This window comes from Camellia sinensis, chromosome 13 (assembly GCF_055761805.1).
Source record: "Camellia sinensis isolate YWXY chromosome 13, ASM5576180v1, whole genome shotgun sequence".
NCBI lineage: Eukaryota > Viridiplantae > Streptophyta > Magnoliopsida > Ericales > Theaceae > Camellia > Camellia sinensis.
Window position 1 is genome coordinate 29,182,759 of NC_138973.1, and position 17,942 is coordinate 29,200,700.

The 17,942-nt window shown below is 39.5% G+C and overlaps 1 long non-coding RNA gene across 2 annotated transcripts; it reads right to left on the reverse strand.

The window, feature by feature from the left end:
• Positions 1 to 838: 838 nt before the first annotated feature.
• On the reverse strand, positions 839 to 7,464 carry LOC114290096 (uncharacterized). Of its 2 annotated transcripts, XR_014348585.1 has the most exons (4): positions 7,174 to 7,464; positions 6,077 to 6,132; positions 3,226 to 3,339; positions 839 to 1,138 (listed from the first exon to the last, which is right to left on the reverse strand). It is a non-coding gene; the product is annotated as an uncharacterized LOC114290096 (long non-coding RNA). The 2 variants fall into 2 exon arrangements; XR_014348584.1 differs by lacking the exon at positions 6,077 to 6,132.
• Between the last annotated feature and the right edge of the window lie 10,478 nt (positions 7,465 to 17,942).

Here is a 17,942-nt window from a genome sequence, read left to right on the forward strand (position 1 = left end):
AAGTGGCAATCTTGAAAGTATTGACATCACAAACTTCTCTGCAAAGCACGATTCAGGTTGGATTCGCCTCTAACAACTCATAGCCTCACTGAAATAAAAATGTGAACAAAATTACAACTCAAAGAAGTTTTGTCAAACAGGATTGCCAAGAATAAAAGCCTAACATTTGTACTCTAATTAACATTGTAAAACCTGACATTCATTTGGTAGTGGGTCTAATTTGTGGTTAATTCTTTATTTTTTCCCTAGATCATATTAAATCCCAAGGGAAATAAAGAAGAAACCAAAAAAAAAAAAAGAAGGTAAACTAAACCAGTTGGAGTAAAAAATAATGGAAACAAAAAGAAAACTGATTCATATAAATGAGAGAGAAAAGTAATACAAATACATCAAAAGACACTCAACAAAAAGGCCAATAAAAAAGGAAATAATGTAAGTTAATATTATAATTATGCAAATGGTTACCGTATGCATTTAAAACAGTTATGTGCCGCTGTCAATTGAGAGAAAGAGAAAGAGAGTCACAGGAAAACAACTCCATTGAGAATCTAATGATCTTCAAAATAGCATAAGCCACTTGGCAAAACAAAATCAATTATTTGTTCAAATGACATGGGAGATCACACTGTGTTAACAAAATCAAATTGATAACTCATAACAGGAAAAAAAATGAAAAAACCAATTTGATAGTGTTTTTTTGTTTTATTTGAAGCCTGTAATATTCTCAAGATACAGAAAAGAGGGGGAAAAAAATCACACACAATTATTATTGTCAACTTGTGTAACGCCCTCAAATAAATACAAATAACTCAACTCATAAGAGACATAAATCTAACATAATTGGTATACTTTCATAAATTAGAATTTGTGTTACAAAGGGAATTACATGCATTATACATTCATAAACATTCATTCTGAATCCACGGCATGTAATACAAGTTGATGGCAACAAAAGAAATGCCCTACAGGCTTACATCTTTCCAAGATAATACTTGGTTAAAAACAAAAGAGAATCATAAGCTCTATACATTTAAAGCTCTAGGCTTGGATTAACATTTAAACACAAAAGTAACAAAACAAGTCTCCAACTCCTAAGTCCTCCCAAGCTACGTCCTTGGAGAAGGCATGTCACCTATACCTGAAAATGGTTTCCCAAGTAGGGTGAGCCAAAGTCCAATAAAGATAAACTAACACAATATATGAGATTTAACTAAGATATAAATATTAGATAGAAGTCTAATACTCAAGGCCAACTTACATTCTCCCCATAATTACCATTCAATATTGATATCCACATCTTAATCCATTTCCATTCATTCATTTCAAATCAATTCATAAGTGTAGTTCCATATCATCTAAACAATTCCAAATGAGACTACAACTCATTCGTTCACAATTCAATAACAATCATTATTCAAACACTTCAATCTTTTTTCCATTTTACGGATTCTCATCCGAGGGACTTTCACCCTGGACACTCCGACCAACTTAATTTAAAATGGAGTCCATCCCCTATCTCCTCCCAAACAATGGAGTACATCCCTTATCTCCTCCCAAACAATAATACATATACAATATATTTAAAAGCGTTGTCATATACAATGACTATCCAAATCACATATTCAATGGTTTAATCAAACCATCATATTCAATGACATAATTCAAATGTTCAGTTTCAATTCAACTAGTTCTCATACAGTTTCTACAACAATCATAGATATCCTCCGCCGATAGCCCAAAACAGATATTTCTAAACAGATGTACAATTTAACAAACAGATAATTTATCAAATTTTTTATAGGTGAGTGACTTATCAAATCCAACTACACCATTCATTCACACATCCACCCAATTTCATATTTCTCATATCAATTTCATTATTTATACAAAATAATTATTGAACACAAATTAGGGCAATTTTTTTCCTTTTTCAAATATCAATCCCAAGTTCAAATTTAATCATTTTAACCCATATAACCTCATATTCAATACCCCATATATATATATATTCATGGAACCCAATATAAAAATCCCTCTTTTAAATTTTGGACCCAAGCCCTAACTTCACCCAAATCCTCTCAAATTCCACCATTTATACAAAATGGCAAATACCTAGGTTGAAAACCATATCAAGGTGTAGAATATCCCTACCTCAAGTGTAAAAGCCTAAAAGAGAAGAAGGAGATCTTCAAAAGTGCACAAAACCAAGCTTGGTTCGGATGGAATGGAAGCCCACAAGATGCTCCACCTTTTTTCTCAAAGGAAGTAGGGTAGAGGTGCTTGGATCTAAGAGTATTTGTAGAGAGAGAGAGATAGAGAGCGGGAGTTTTAGAGAGAGAGAGAGTGCTGGACTAGGGTTTTTAGCAAAAAGAAGATCATAAAAGTGATATAAAACACCTCTGCTACGAACTGATATACGCAACCTTCGCTCAAGCGACCAGACACAACAAGTGACCTCTCTCAAGCGTAAGAAGACTCGCTCGAGTGCAGAACGCATAGCTTCAGAAGTTTTATAGACGCACACGCTCACTCAAGCACAAGAAGCCTCACTCGAGCGAAGAACTCCACCTTCCCAGAAATTCTGCGTCTCAGAAAGAAACCTAAGAACTCTCAAATCTCTCTCGAGCCTAAGAAACCTCACTCTAGCGAAGAAGCAAATTTCACAAGGCTCGCTCGAGCGCAAGAATCCTTGTTCGAGCGAAGAAATTAAAATCTGGGCAACAACAATCTAGACCAACTAACAACCAACCTGTTCCAAACACACCCAACATGTTCCAAAATTCAAATTCAAAGAGTCAAAGGAGGAAAACAAGACATGGATACAATATTAAACCACAAAACCCGAGTCCAGAATGTAACAAAGGTCGGGTCAAAACCGGGCTCACTATAACTTGAATGCTACGGAATTTGTTTCCCAATAGAAGCCAAGCACCCTATTACCAACAAATATTTGAAAAATAATAATAATAATAATAATAATAATAATAATAATAATAATAATAATAATAATAATAATAATAATAATAATAATAAAAAAAATAATAATAAATAGAAAACATCAGATAAAAACTTCAGCTATTGATAGGTACCAAAAGGTATAGTTCAAATCTATCACAATTTTAGCAACAAAAATAACTAATTAATCAACAAAACTAATTACTTAAAGTTTGCAGCAGCTTTTCCCATGGTTTCAACATCTCCAACATAACTAAGTAATTAAAATACCTGTTTGGGAAATCCTTGAACAGAGCCAGCAGGTCCAAGACACTGAAACAAAGCCAGCAAGGCCAAGACAAGTACCCACAACCTTAGTCTGCTCCCTTGTCGCCATCGAAGTCACTACATAATATGAAGCAGAAAACATAATGGTGCTTAGAGATAGAGTAGATAAAATATAAAGAGATAGATTAATGGTGCTTGAACAAATAGCCCAAGTCAATTAAGAAAAATAACAATTAAGAGCATCAACACTTCACTTTCTTTTCTTTTCCCCCACTTTCTCAGCAACTGAATACAGTAACCAATGATTAGCCAAAGGAAACCCTTGTTCTTGAGTACAAAACCCAATAAAAAAAATTAATTTTGATAAAAATACAATCATAACCCAAAAATGATAGTAACCAAAATTTAATCCCATTAAAAGAAATAAGCTTAGAAATTATGAATGTATTTAAACTAATAAAAAAAATCCATGAGATCCATGGCCATCAAATCCACACTTGGGCTAATATTCACATATCCAGCTGTTCATTGGAAGAAAAATCTTAAATATGCAAACCAAAAAAAAAAAAAATCCTACATGCAGGAACAAATTTGACACCTCACTAAATTTAAATTCTTTGTTTTTGATGAACATAATAAATTTAGTAGTACATGGAAAAACAAATATTACACCTATTACATTCCTAAGTATGTATCAATGTTGGAATTAAGAAAAGACCACAATGTTCCATTCAATTATTCAAACATGAGGAGCGTTCAACATAATTAGAAGCATAACAATAGAAACTTGACACAACACAACCTACCGGTAACATCAAATAAAAGTTTAACAACAATACTAATATTATGAAGCATTAAGTGCTTTGTAGTCTTGAAACATACTAAAATTTTAATTGTTAAATAAATACAAATGCTTCAAGAACCATACCATATTATAAGAATTTTATTCAAGAACTATCCTAGGACTTAAAAAAAACTGCGATGTCAACACTTTAAATTCTTTGTTTTTGATGAACATGGCAAATCCAATAGTCCATGGCAAAACTGATATTATACCTATTATTACATTCCTAAGTATGTATCAGTGTCGGAATTAAGAAAAGACCACAATGTTGCACTTAAAATTTGAACATGAGGAGCTTTTAGCATAATTTTTATTTTTTTCATAAATAAACAGACTTTATTAAAAAGCATCAAGAAGATGTAACGAATAAAAAAAAATTAGCCTCCAAAGGAATAACAAAGCTAAGAAATCAAATCATTCACAAAATCTACAAAAGCCAAAACATCTGGATCAACCAAACCCGTAACCCAAGGGCTCTTTTGGGAAGTGGCTTATAAGCCATCTTATTGACTTATTGGCTTATTTAGGTCACATCACCAAAAAATAGCTTATAAGCCACATATAAACTTGACAAAACACAACCTATAGGTAACATCAAATAAAAGTTTAACAACAATACTAATATTGTGAAACATCAAGTGTTTTATAGTCTTGAATCATACTAATATTTTAATTGTTAAATAAATAAATAATAAATAAAAATGCTTCAAGAACTATACCAGTTGATAAGAATTTATTGAAGAACCATCCTGGGACTAAAAGAAATTGTGATATCAACACTTTGAAGGTTGTTAAACCTCTTTTAAAATTAAAAAAAAAAAAACTTTTGTGACAAAATAAAAAATTCAGCATCTCACCAAAAAGGAAAAAAATAAGAAAGAAAGAAAAATAAGTATTTCTGTGAGAAAAAGACATTACCAAAATGAAGAATATATCAAAATAATCTAGCGAATGACTTATGCCTAAAAGCACTCCCTAACAAAAATGAAGTGTAAATTATCAACATCTGATATGTCCTTAACTCACTATTAGCCTCACACTCTATTTTTAATCCTCAAACAGTTCTCAAAGATTCAATTTTTCCAAGAAAATCAAATTAAGGATATTAATGGAACAAAGTTCACTTTAAATATTCACCCCAAAAAAAGTTCACTCCAAAATGGTTAACAACAAAGTCCAAAACAAAGAATAAAAATAAATAAATAAAAGAAAGAAAAAAAAAGAAAAGAAAAGCAAGCAGACAAATACAAATCTGAATAAATGAGCTCTCATATGATCTAAACAATAATGCTAGGAATACAGATGTTTAAAAACAAACCCAAACTAGAATTGTAAACAAACACCAAATCAAAATCAAATTAGAAAGCAAAGGCACCTAAGGATCTCATCACATCTTGAGTTGAAGATAGAAATGTTTCTAGAGGTCTATTAGTTGGCATAACAGGAAAACCAAAAAACCAAAAAAAGGAAAGCTCATTATGTTATGAAAGAGGCACAAAAATAGTGAAAGCAAAACTTGGAAAACCTAGACAACAAAAATTAGACTTTGATGAGGCGATGGCTAAGAGAAAGGGCAAAGCTGAGGAGGAGTTAAATTAATCTAGACCATCCAAATTGCCACATAGGGTAAATACATTTTCAAAATCAATCTTGGAAATGAACCGTGGATGAAAGGGAGAAGCAATCCTAGCCATTGGATCAAATACTATCCTTCCTTATTATATAGAATTTTCTCTAAAACTGAATTTTTTTTTTTTCAAATTTATTCCCCCATCGCATTGCCACCACCTTCTTTGTCTTTCCCTCCCCTACCACACGCCCTCTCTGCCTCACCAACAACTTACCAAATCCATAAAGATATAAATTCAATAATACCAAAGCAAACCAGCTAATGTGCTAAAGAAATTTAAAAGTGCATCAACTAATAAAAAATTAAAAACGTCAAAATCAACAATCAACAGAAATAATGATTGATTAAGCGTAATAAGAAAAGTAGATGTCAATGAATACCTTCAATTATTTGGATGATCTCATAAAAGCATAATCAGAATTACTTCAATTATTTCCTACAGAATAACGCAAAAGATCATCTAGAGGGGATTCCATTCTAGAAAACCATGTACAACAGATTTTGAATGTGAAGATGCAAAGCAATAAAATGTATTGCTAATTACTAAGAAGTTGACATTTAAATGTGCAAGAAATATTGTGAAGTAGACTTTGGAATTATTGACCGAAATAACAAATAGTGTAGTTAGGAAATAAACAACAGTACAAGAGTTACTTAAATGATTGTGAATCACTTCAGCCATATGAGTCCTCTTCTTGTTATTATGTTCTTAAAATTACACGAACCAAGAATATACAAACAAATTTCATGAGTATTCAAATGAAAAAAAAAAACACATTGGAAAAAAAATAATGAATCACATAAAAAATATTCTTACAAATAGTGATTGTATTAGAAAGCTCGGAAATTGTTGACCTTTAGCAAGAAGAAATCAAATTTCAGAAATAGATTTAGAAAAAATTCAAAAAATCATGAATCACATAAAAAAATATTCTTACAAATAGTGATTATATTAGAAACACCAAAAATTGTTAATCTTTAAGCAAGAAGAAATCAAATTAGAAAAAATTCATACGTAATTTTCATACCTTTGACAATAATGACAATAACAATATTTCAGTCTCTTTTTCCCTCTTTTAATGAGATTAAGCAAAACCCAGAAATGACAATAACCAAAATTTAACTTTCTTTACTTTTTTTGCCACTTTCTCAGCAACCAAACAGGATTGAAATATTTTTGTAGAAACTACATCTAATAAAAAAAAATTAGTTTATGTGTTGATAACAAAAAAGGAAAAAGAAAAAAGAAAAAAGAAAAACAAACCCAAATAAAAGAGGGGGAAAAAGTGAGAGAGATGAGGCAAAGCTTGATTATCATATCAAAATCCAAAACCCAAATAAAAACCCTAGATTCACACACCCACTTCCCTCAAAAAAAGGAAGGAAAAAAAAAAAAAGCAAGGAGATGTGTAAAGAGAGAGAAGGTAAACATTGAACAATAACAAAAGGGGGGGAAGGTGAGGATTTAGCCTTCTACCTTGGAGTTGTGTAGAGAGAGAGGAGGCAAACATTGATGTAGATGGTAGAAATCACCCTCTCTCAGCGGGGCTATATTCCATTGGAGCAAAATGGTAGAAATCACCACCGGAGATCACTTAGAGAGAGAAAGTTTGGTGGAAAGAAGATGTGTGGTGGGAAGAGGAAGAGGTGTGAGAGAGAATGGTGTTTCAAATTTTGAAATCAAAATTAGAGAGAAAGAGAGAGAATATGTCTGTGAGAGATGTGAGGTGTGAGGAGAAGTCTGAGATATGAAAGAAGGAAACAGAGATAGAAGAGACGGGGCTTGTTTGATTTGTATCTCAAGATATAATTTTTTTAAAATTATTTTTAAAATTTTGTTTGGTTGATTTTTTTTTTCTTCTACACATCAATCAATCACTTTTTTCTCTTACACACATATACTCAACTATAGCAAGATATCAAATCGTCCCAAACACTAAAATTATTTTCAAAATATACAACCAAATAGACCCAAAAAAATTTTAAACTCTCTTCCGAATTTTTTTTTTTTTTTAAAAAAAATTTATCTCAAAACACAAACCAATCACACCCAAAGGGTTTGTGAGGGTGGGAACCAAAAGTTAATCTAGACCATTTAAATTTAGTAAAACTGATCTCAGCCATTGAAATGTCTAAATTGGACAAATGAGAGTAAGGCATTTTCAGCCCTTGGATTGAATCAATTTAATGATCCACATTTTGACACATAAACAAATATCTCGTCCCTAATTTAAAAACTCCCCCTGTTTTATTATATAGATATTTTGATAATTTGATATTTTGTTTATTGGATTGATTCATTTGGGGATCAAATCTCCATGCAGTCCACATGTGCAAACATCAAAAAGTTGTATCAATCAACGTCTCATAGCAATTTGGATAGTGACACTTCCTTTATTTAAACAGAAAATATTTTTCAAAAATATTTTTTATTTTTTATTTTTTAGTATTTGATATAATAAAAATAAAAATTAACAAAAAATATTTTTTATGATCAATAAAAAAAACACGTTTGTTTAGACCAAAAAAAAAATACTTTTAGAAGGTGAAAAATATTTTTCAAATTAAAATTTTACCAATTACCGCATCATTGTAACGCTCTGAAATAATTACAAGAGCATCCTGTACACACCCCATTTTGACCAGCCCTAAGACTTGGGCGCTTTCTGTTGATTACCCGATGATGACAATTAGAATGTGTTCCCCAACAGTCCCCAACAAGAAAAATGTAATTTGAGTTTTAATCCCAACTTTCACACATTTTTTGCCAAACTATTTTAGACCTTAAAACCCTCTTTTCAAAATATTTTTCCAAATGTTTCACGATGTTCCGAGACTCTCATTTCAATTAAAATATTGGACTTTTCAGTTAACCGAGTAAGGACATAATAGAAATAAATGGAAAGGAGGTGAACTCCTTAAATATATATGTGGAGAAATGGTTTGGAAATACACTTCTGATCCTGGGGGACGCTAGTGATCATCTAAAAGTCACTTGAAAATGAATAAACACTCCGGTCGAGGGTGCCGGAATTAGCACTCCGACGGGCAAGCTAGTTTCAGCACTCAGGGTTACTTGTATTCTAAGTTGAGCACAATAATTCTCACATTCCTTTCTTTGACTGTTGTTCCTCTATTTATACTCATTTCTAGGGCCTCGGGGCCTGGTCCACTTTTCGCTGTCAAACTGCGTATGTATTCGACCCCATAGTTACTCGGCCTGTTAATTGTAATCGGCCTCCTAATCGTGCAGGTTAAAGCCGAACAAATGTCCATCCTTCAAAGCGTACACTTCTGACTCTGCCCTTTATTCGGCTCCCACAATTGCCTCCCAAACTCCCCATTGACGACAGTTAATTGGTGTGTTTGGTTTCAAATTTGAAAAGTCAAGAGAAACATAAATTAGGTGGCTTCACCTATCCCAATGTGTATGTCAGAGCACAGGCATCGGTCATCATTATACGTTCCCGCCTCATTCGTGCATCTTTTGCGTTTATTTCGATTTGAAACTCTAGTCTCTTCGAATGCATACTTTTTGAATATTGGGGCCTCCTGGATTGCTAGCCGAAATTCCTCCTCTACCTCGCATCTTCTACAACTTCTTCCCGTCTCTCCGTGTCTCCTTTGCCTCTCGTAAGTTTTCTTCTCCTCTTTGTAATCTTATTTTCTGTGTTCATTTTTTATTTAGAATACCCAAATCCTTAGTAGAATGGCTAAGCATTTGAAAGACCTCCTTTCTGAGGGTCGTATCTCTGGGTTCCGGAGACATTTCTCTATCCCTGATGATGTCCATATATCTCTAGTGACGGACAATACCCTTGATATGGAGAGGGAGGACCAAAATACCATCGCCTTTCCTCTCCTGTCCATTGCGGAAGGCGGGGTTCGCTTTCTCTTGCACCCATTTCTTAGGGCCGTCCTCCGCCATTGGGGTCTGATTCCTTCTCAACCCAATGTGAATTTCTTTCAAATCATAATGGGAATCGTAGAACTGAACCGACGCCTTAGGATCAATCTCGACATTCCGGCGATTCAGCACTGCTACGCTCTGGCCAAATCCTCCGGTCGGCTCGGGCGCTACTTTCTCAGGGCCAAGGACACCGACCATCACTTGGTAACCATGCTTGCCAGTTCTAGCAAACGAGTTGACGATGTCATGGTCAATGTCCGCGACAACTGGGAATTCGGCGAGGACGAAGATTGCCTAGACCTTGTTCCCAGAAAGAGGAGTGAACCAGGTGGCCGAGTAACTCCTTATGTTTGTTGATCTTTCTTTTACTCGGCTTTCTCTTCAAGTCTAATCCTTCGTTTTTGTAGGCAATAAGTTGAAGAAGATTCAGACTTCGGCTAACGACGCAGTCCTTGAGGAGATTAAGACTGCACTCAAGTATTTTGGCTGTCCAAACGTACAAAAGCAAGGGAAAGCCGCCCATATACTTCTGCGGTACGAGCCTACTTATACTACGTTCTCGGCTGCGGACGACATCCTAATCCCATCCGGCGAACACCACCTTATGGCTCTTTTCTTCCCCAGCTTCAAGTCCCTCAGACAAATTGGTTTCGAAACTTCTAATTCGGAGCAAGACGCAGAGACAGTGGTCAAGGTAGTTGCCGAACCAACGAGAGAGTTTGCTGTGGAGGTTGAAGAGGTTGACGAGGCTCTAAACTCGGCATTTGAGGCAACCGGTCTTAACCAGCCTGACTCACTATTCATTTCGGGTTGGGTAGAGTTTTCCTTCGGAGATATTTTTACAGATTTAGGAGATCTACCCGGCGATTTTTCTGAAGGCATGGCTACGGAAAATCTAACGTAGATGGCACGAAAGAGAAATGCCGAACGCATGGCCGCGCAACGAAAAGTCGAGGCCAGCCATTCTGGGCCTGCCCCAATTGAATCTTCACAACCCGTTATGGTAAAAGAGACGACACAAGTTGTTTCGGTCGAGTCGGATAAGGTGGCCGAACAGCAGGTCCCAGAAGAAATGCCGATTCAAGAAGAGCGGGGCGAAAAACGTACCACCGAGGGAGAGGCCGGCTCAGAGGAGAGCCCTGCTAACAAACGGTCTCATCTGGAGGAATCGGATATGGTTGTTCCTTTTGTTATTCAACCGAAGATCAAAAACACGCCGATCTCCTCTGATGCGTCTTCCTTGAAGGATCCAGCTGTAGCGTTGAGCTTGGCCGCCTCAACTTCGTTGTCGGCTGACAAGGCCACCTTTCGAGCAGAGCCAGATTTGGTAGCTACAGCCTTAGCTGCCCAGTCAGCCCTTCTGCTTTGTGACTTGATCTTTTTTACTCCTTGTTTGGTTTGGTTTGTATACGATATTTCTTGGTTTGTGATGATCCTGACTCTTTGTTTTGCAGACGGTTGGAAGGATAGACGAACTAGGCCGCCGCCAGCATGAAGCCATTGAAAGAATTGGCCGCCTGAAGTTGGAAGCTGAAGGTGAGAGAAGCAGGGCCGAGTTCAAGGCGATGAGAGCCGTGATGGAAAGTGCTTGAACCGAAGCTGAGAAGGAGAGGGCTCAAATTGCTGACCGGCTCAAATCCGATGCCGAGGTGAGGGCGAATGCGAGCGAGAAATCGCTCAAGTTAGCCAAGGAGGCGCTTGCTAACATGGAGGCCGAGTTGGAAGAGTTGAGGAAGGTCAAGGAAAAAGCCGACTCTGAGGCTTCTGCGGCGCTCGAGGCTGGAAAGAGCGCCACACTTAAGGACTACGTAGAAGAAGTTCCCAAATTCGAGAATCGGCGATTCAAACATGGGTGGCTCAAAGCCCTTGCTGCTGCTGGAGTTACATTGGCCATGCCAATTCCATACGAGCAAGTGGACATTAAGCCACTTGAGTCTAATCCCGAGGATTGATTTGGGAGACACTAGTTTTATTAAATATTTTCAATTTCAATGTATGTTTTTGTCTAGTAGATTTTCATCATTTTTGGATTTTCATATGTAAAATGTCCGCTGCTAGTGCCCAATTTATGAATGAAAATTTAATATTGTACTCAAGTTACTGCTTGTATTGTTTGTTGTGTGAGTAGGTAATTAGGAGAATCAGCATTAGAACAAAATGTCATGATTACGTGAGACGGCAAACTTAGAAGCCGATTAAATTTATAGATCTAATTTAATCAACAAAATGAATTCATGAGGTACCGAATAACACGAACTTATGAATTTTGTACTGATGAATCGATTCGTGGAATGGCTGGGGCACTCGAGCCAAATAGATTGATGAATCTGCCCTTGCCCCAGCTGATTCACAAATATTAAACGCCGAATAACACGTTATGAATCTTGTACTTAAGAACATTAAACGTATGAATCTTGTATTGATGAATCGATTCGTGGAACGGCTAAGGCACTCAAGCCGACTAGATTGATGAATCTGCCCTTGCCCCAGCTGGTTCACGAACATTAAACGCCGAATAACACGTTATGAATCTCGTATTGATGAATCGATTCATGGAACGACTGGGGCACTCAAGCCGACTAGATTGATGAATCTTCCCTTGCCCCAGCTGGTTCACGAACATTAAACGCTGAATAACACGTTATGAATCTCGTATTAAAGAATTGATTCGTGGAACGGCTAGGGCACACAAGCCGACTAGATTGATGAATCTGCCCTTGCCCCAGTTGATTCACGAATATTAAACGCTGAATAACACGTTATGAATCTTGTACTTAAGAACATTAAACGTATGAATCTCGTATTGATGAATCGATTCATGGAATAGCTGGGGCACTCAAGCCGACTAGATTGATGAATCTGCCCTTGCCCCAGTTGATTCACGAATATTAAACACCGAATAACACATTATGAATCTTGTACTTAAGAACATTAAACGTATGAATCTCGTATTGATGAATCGATTCGTGGAACGGCTGGGGCACTCAAGCCGACTAGATTGATAAATCTGCCCTTGCCCCAGCTGGTTCACGAACATTAAACGTCGAACAACACGTTATCAATCTCGTACTTAAGAACATTAAATGTATGAATCTCATATTGATGAATCGATTCGTGGAACGGCTGGGGCACTCAAGCCGACTAGATTGATGAATCTTCCCTTGCCCCAGCTGGTTCACAAACATTAAACGCCGAATAACACGTTATGAATCTCGTATTGATGAATTGATTCGTGGAACGGCTGGGGCACTCAAGCCGACTAGATTCACGAACACTAAATGCCGAATAACAGCGGCTGACGGGGCGATCGGGCATATGACTCAGTCAGTGCCAGCCTGTTGACATTTCAATATTAATGAGATTGCCTCGGAGGTGCTGCCCGCGTAGGGAATAAATGGGCGTGTACTTTGTGAACGAGGGTCCTATTTATATGCTCAGTCAGCAACTCAGTCCAGCCCTTTGAGGAAGATTAAACAAGTGCGAATGTCACAAAGACTTTTCTTTAACAGCAGAGGCGAAGTGAAGATGCTAGCTAAGCTAGGAGGAGCCATGAATCGAAGTGGTGATCCGTCACGCATGGAGAGTAGGACTTCGAGGGATCGGGAGAGACACCAATCTCCTCATCGTCGAAATAGGTCGCCCAGGAGGGATAAGTAGCCTCAGGGAAAAGCTCCTCAACCCAGTTTCGGAAAAGAATCTAACGCGACTCCGTGCCCATTGAGTTTTGCGGTCTTCGTGGGGAATAGACCAATGACAGAGACGGACTCGATCATTCGAGATCCAAACGTGGCAGCCGAGTTCGCCCGATAGATTTTTCCACCCAAAGTCCAACAGTCGATGGTAGGTCAGCAAGACTTCGAAGTGTTTCGCGAAGGCATTCACGGGGCAGTGAAGGGGCTGTACACAACTTATGAAATCGGCATGCGTCTCCGCGTCGCTCGGCGCGATATAGAGCAAAGAGATGAACACATTCGGAAGTTAGAAGCTCGTGCAGAGAAGGCCGAGTGTGAGCTAAGGAAAATCAGCTCTGCCGAGTCTTAATCAGCCAGCCAACCCAATTTGGTTGTGGAAGAGAGGGTGACTCAAAGGCTGATAAGTGATACTATTGCCGATCAAAACCCGGCTAGTATGTTCACGATTGGGATTGCGAGGGCTGCGGCTTATGAAAAAGGTATTCATGACGGCCGAAAGATCAGAATTCAGAAGACCAAGGAGAAACTCACCGAAGAGGTTTGCCAATGTGAAAATCATGGTTTTAAGCACGGTTGGATCAAGGTGTCTCAAGCCGCGGAAGTTCTCCAAGCGTCAGGCATTGATTCGGCATCGCCACTCTACCGATGAAAGCATTTTCCATTTTCCGCCTTTGCTGCTGAACAGAGTGAGGATGAGGGCGACGCCGTATAAAAATATTCATTGTAATGCTTAAACACAGATCGCGTTCAAAACTATGTAATCATCGCCTGATTGAATAAAATGTTTCTATGTGTTTGCATGTGTTTTATTGTATAAACATCATTCCGAATGTTATATGTTTCGAAGTATAAAAGGGTTTAGCCGGCTCGAAATGAGAGCATTCTACATTAAGTATTTAATTGGCATCATTATGTTACGCACGGCCTGAAAATTCACGAAGGGCACTCTGAATCCGGTGGCTTATTTGGCCGATGGGGCTCCAAATCCGGAGGCTTAATCGACCCAAGGATGTCGCACGCCAATGGGGCTCTGAATCCAGAGACTTATTTTGGCCAATCGTGATATCCATGAAGGGCGCTCCGAATCCGGAGGCTTGAATCGGCCTAAGGACGTCGTGCGCCGATGTGGCTCCGAATCTGGAGACTTATTTGGCCAATCGTGATATCCACGAAGGGCGCTCCGAATCCGGAGGCTTTAATCGGCCCAAGGACGTCGTGTGCTGATGGGGCTCCGAATCCGGAGACTTATTTGGCCAATCATAATATCCACGAAGGGCGCTTCGAATCCGGAGGCTTTTATCGGCCCAAGGACATCGTGCGCCGATGGGGCTCCGAATCCATAGACTTATTTGGCCAATCGTGATATCCACGAAGGGCGCTCCGAATCCGGAGGCTTTTATCGGCCCAAAGGCGTCGTACACCGATGGGGCTCCGAATCTGGAAACTTTATTCGGCCAATCGTGATATCCACGAAGGGCGCTCTGAATCTGGAGGCTTTTATTGGAACATCCTTGAAATCGATTTTGAAGTGAGTAAGTAGCGATCTTTGTATTACAAAAAATGAGATGTACATGGCGAACCGTTCAGAACAAGTGTCATGCCCCACAAGTCGGGTCAATGATAAAATTTGCGTCAATGTGTGGAATTCCAAGGCTGTGGCAGACTCCTCCCTGACATGTCTTTGAGCCGATATGCCCCTACTCCTGCGATCGAATCAATCTAATAGGGGCCGTCCCAGTTAGGACCCAATTTTCCATCAACCGATTTCTTGGCAGCTGGAAGTACCTTCTTCAGGACCAACTCTCCTGGTGTATAGCGGCGCAGCTGAACACGTTGATTATATGACTTGGCAAGCTGCTGCTGGTACCGCGCCATCGACGCAAAGGCACGGTCTCTTCGTTCTTCGATTAGAATCAAATCTAGTGCCAGCATCATGTCGTTTCGACCCATATCAAAAACTTGAGATTTCAGGGTTGGGTGACCGATCTCTAAGGGTATGATCGCTTAGGTTCCAAAGCATAGAGCGAACGGCGTTTCTCCAGTAGATTGCCTCAGCGTAGTTAGATGAGCCCACAGTACACTCGGCAATTCTTCGACCCATTTGCCTTTAGCTTTCTCCAGCCTCTTCTTGATGCCGTCCAAGATGGATTTATTAGAGGCTTCAGCTTGACCATTGCTTTGTGGGTAAGCCGACGTAGAAAAGTAAGGCCGGATACCATATTTGCTGCACAGCTCTCCGTAGACGCCACAATCAAACTGGGTGCCGTTGTCTGAGATAAGGCCTCTTGGAATGCCGAATCGCGTTATGATATTTCTCCACACAAAGCGCTTGACATCAGAATCTTGAATGTGCGTTAATGCCTCCACTTCGACCCATTTTGTGAAGTAGTCTGTGGCGACGATCAAATATTGCTTGTTCCCTAGGGCCCTCGGCAACGGTCCTACGATATCAATCCCCCACTGGGCAAACGACCACGGGCTGGTGATAGAGCTCAACTCCTCAGCAGGAAGATGGGTTAACGAGGAGAATTTCTGGCACTGTTCACATTTTTTCACATAGCATTCGGCATCAGATCTCATTGTCAGCCAATAATACCCCTATGTTATAACTCTATGGGCCAAAGAGTGCCTGCTAGAATGGGCACCACAACTGCTCTCATGTATTTCAGGAAGAAGCTCTTCAACTTTGTCAGGGTGCACACATTCCAAATATGGACCAGAGAGGGATTTTTTATAAAGTCGTCCTTACGAATCCAAGTAGTATTGCAGGGCTTTGTTTCGCAACTTGTGCACTTCTTTCTTGTCCTCTGGGAGCTATTCGGAAGACAGAAATGCAGCAATGGGATCCATCTAACTCGGCCCAGATTCTATAACATTGACCTGAACTTCCTCCGAAGGGCCAATGCTCGGTTCCGGGATGAAACCTACTTCGATGGTCCGTTTAATCTCTGAATTAATGGCGGGGCCTAGGCAAGCAAGGGCATCTGCATGTGTATTCTAATCACGCGTTATCTGGTTCAATTCATGATAGTCAAATTTTGCAAGCAAGGAGTTGGCCATTTTCATGTAAGCCGCCATACGGTCGTTTCTTGCTGCGTACTCCCCCTTGAGCTGATTGATCACCAGTTTTGAATCACAAAATACAAGCAAATGCCGAACACCCAGAAGATGTGCATTCTGCAAACCGGCTAGTAGGGCTTCGTATTCGGCCTCGTTATTTGATGCTTCGAAGCCGAGCTTGACAGCCTGCTCAATTATTGCGCCGTCAAGAGCCATGATTACAACTCCGGCTCTGCTGCCCCGCTGATTGGATGATCCATCACAGTATAACTGCCAAATGTCCCCAACATAAATTCTCTTGTTCGGCTTTGGTCGAATCTCATCAGACTTGAAATCTGCAAGACCCCCAGTGAATTCGGCAATAAAGTCGGCAAGCACTTGTCCCTTGATTGAGGTTCTAAGTAGAAACTGAATGTCGTATTGGCTGAGTTCAAGTGCCCACTTTGAAACACGTCCTGATGCCTTTGCACTTCGTAGTACTGATCGAAGAGGATAATCTGTTAGCACCCCAATGCTATGTCCCTGGAAGTAATGCATCAGTTTTCTTGCCGCCATGACTAGGGCTAGGACGAGTTTGTCCAGCGGAAGGTAGCGTGTTTCGGCGTCAACCATCGCCTTGCTCACATAATACACTGGCAGCTGCTCCCCCAGCTCTTCCTTTATCAGTACGGTGCTGACGGCCCTGTCGGAAACTACTAGATTCAAAATGAGCGGGTCACTAGCAGCAGGTGTTGTCAAGAGTGGTACTGAGCGAAGGTAGGTCTTCAGGCCGTTTAAAGCGGCTTCGCATTCGGCGGTCCACTCAAAAGCCTTGCCCTGCCGTAGTGTATGAAAGAATTGTCGGCAGCGATCTGTGGACCGACTGATGAACCTGTTCAGTGCGGCGGCCATCCCCATTAACTTCTGAACTTCCTTGACCGATCGTGGGGAGCAGAGTTCTAGGATTGCTGTGATTTGCCTTGGGTTGGCTTCGATTCCTCGGTGGTTGACAATGTACCCCAAGAATTTTCCAAAGCCGATCCCAAATGCACATTTGGAAGCATTCAGCTTCATTTTGTATTTGCGTAAGATGCCGAACGTCTCTTCTAGATCGGCTAGATGGGTTTGCTCTTCTCCAGATTTGACCACCATGTCATCAATGTACACTTCCATAGTGAGGCCAAGTTGCTCCTTGAACATAGTCCTGACCAGTCTTTGGTAAGTTGCCCCTGCATTCTTCTGCCCAAAAGACATAACCTTATAGCAGTAGGTTCCTCTTGGGGTAAGGAATGCAGTTTTTTTTTGGTCCTCAAGATGCATGGCGATCTGATGGCAGCCTCTGTAAGTATCGAGAAAGCTCATACGTTGATGGCGTGTCGTCGCATCTACAAGTTGGTCAATTCTGGGTAGGGGAAAACAATCCTTGGGGCAGGCTTTGTTCAGGTCCATGAAATCGACGCACACTCGCCAAAGTCCCATTTTTCTTCTTCACCACCACTATATTAGAGAGCCATGTAGGGTAGGTCACTTCCCTGATTGCCCCGGCTTCAAGCAGCCTGTCAACCTCCTCAACGACGACGGTAGTGTGCTCTGCGGCTGACTGCC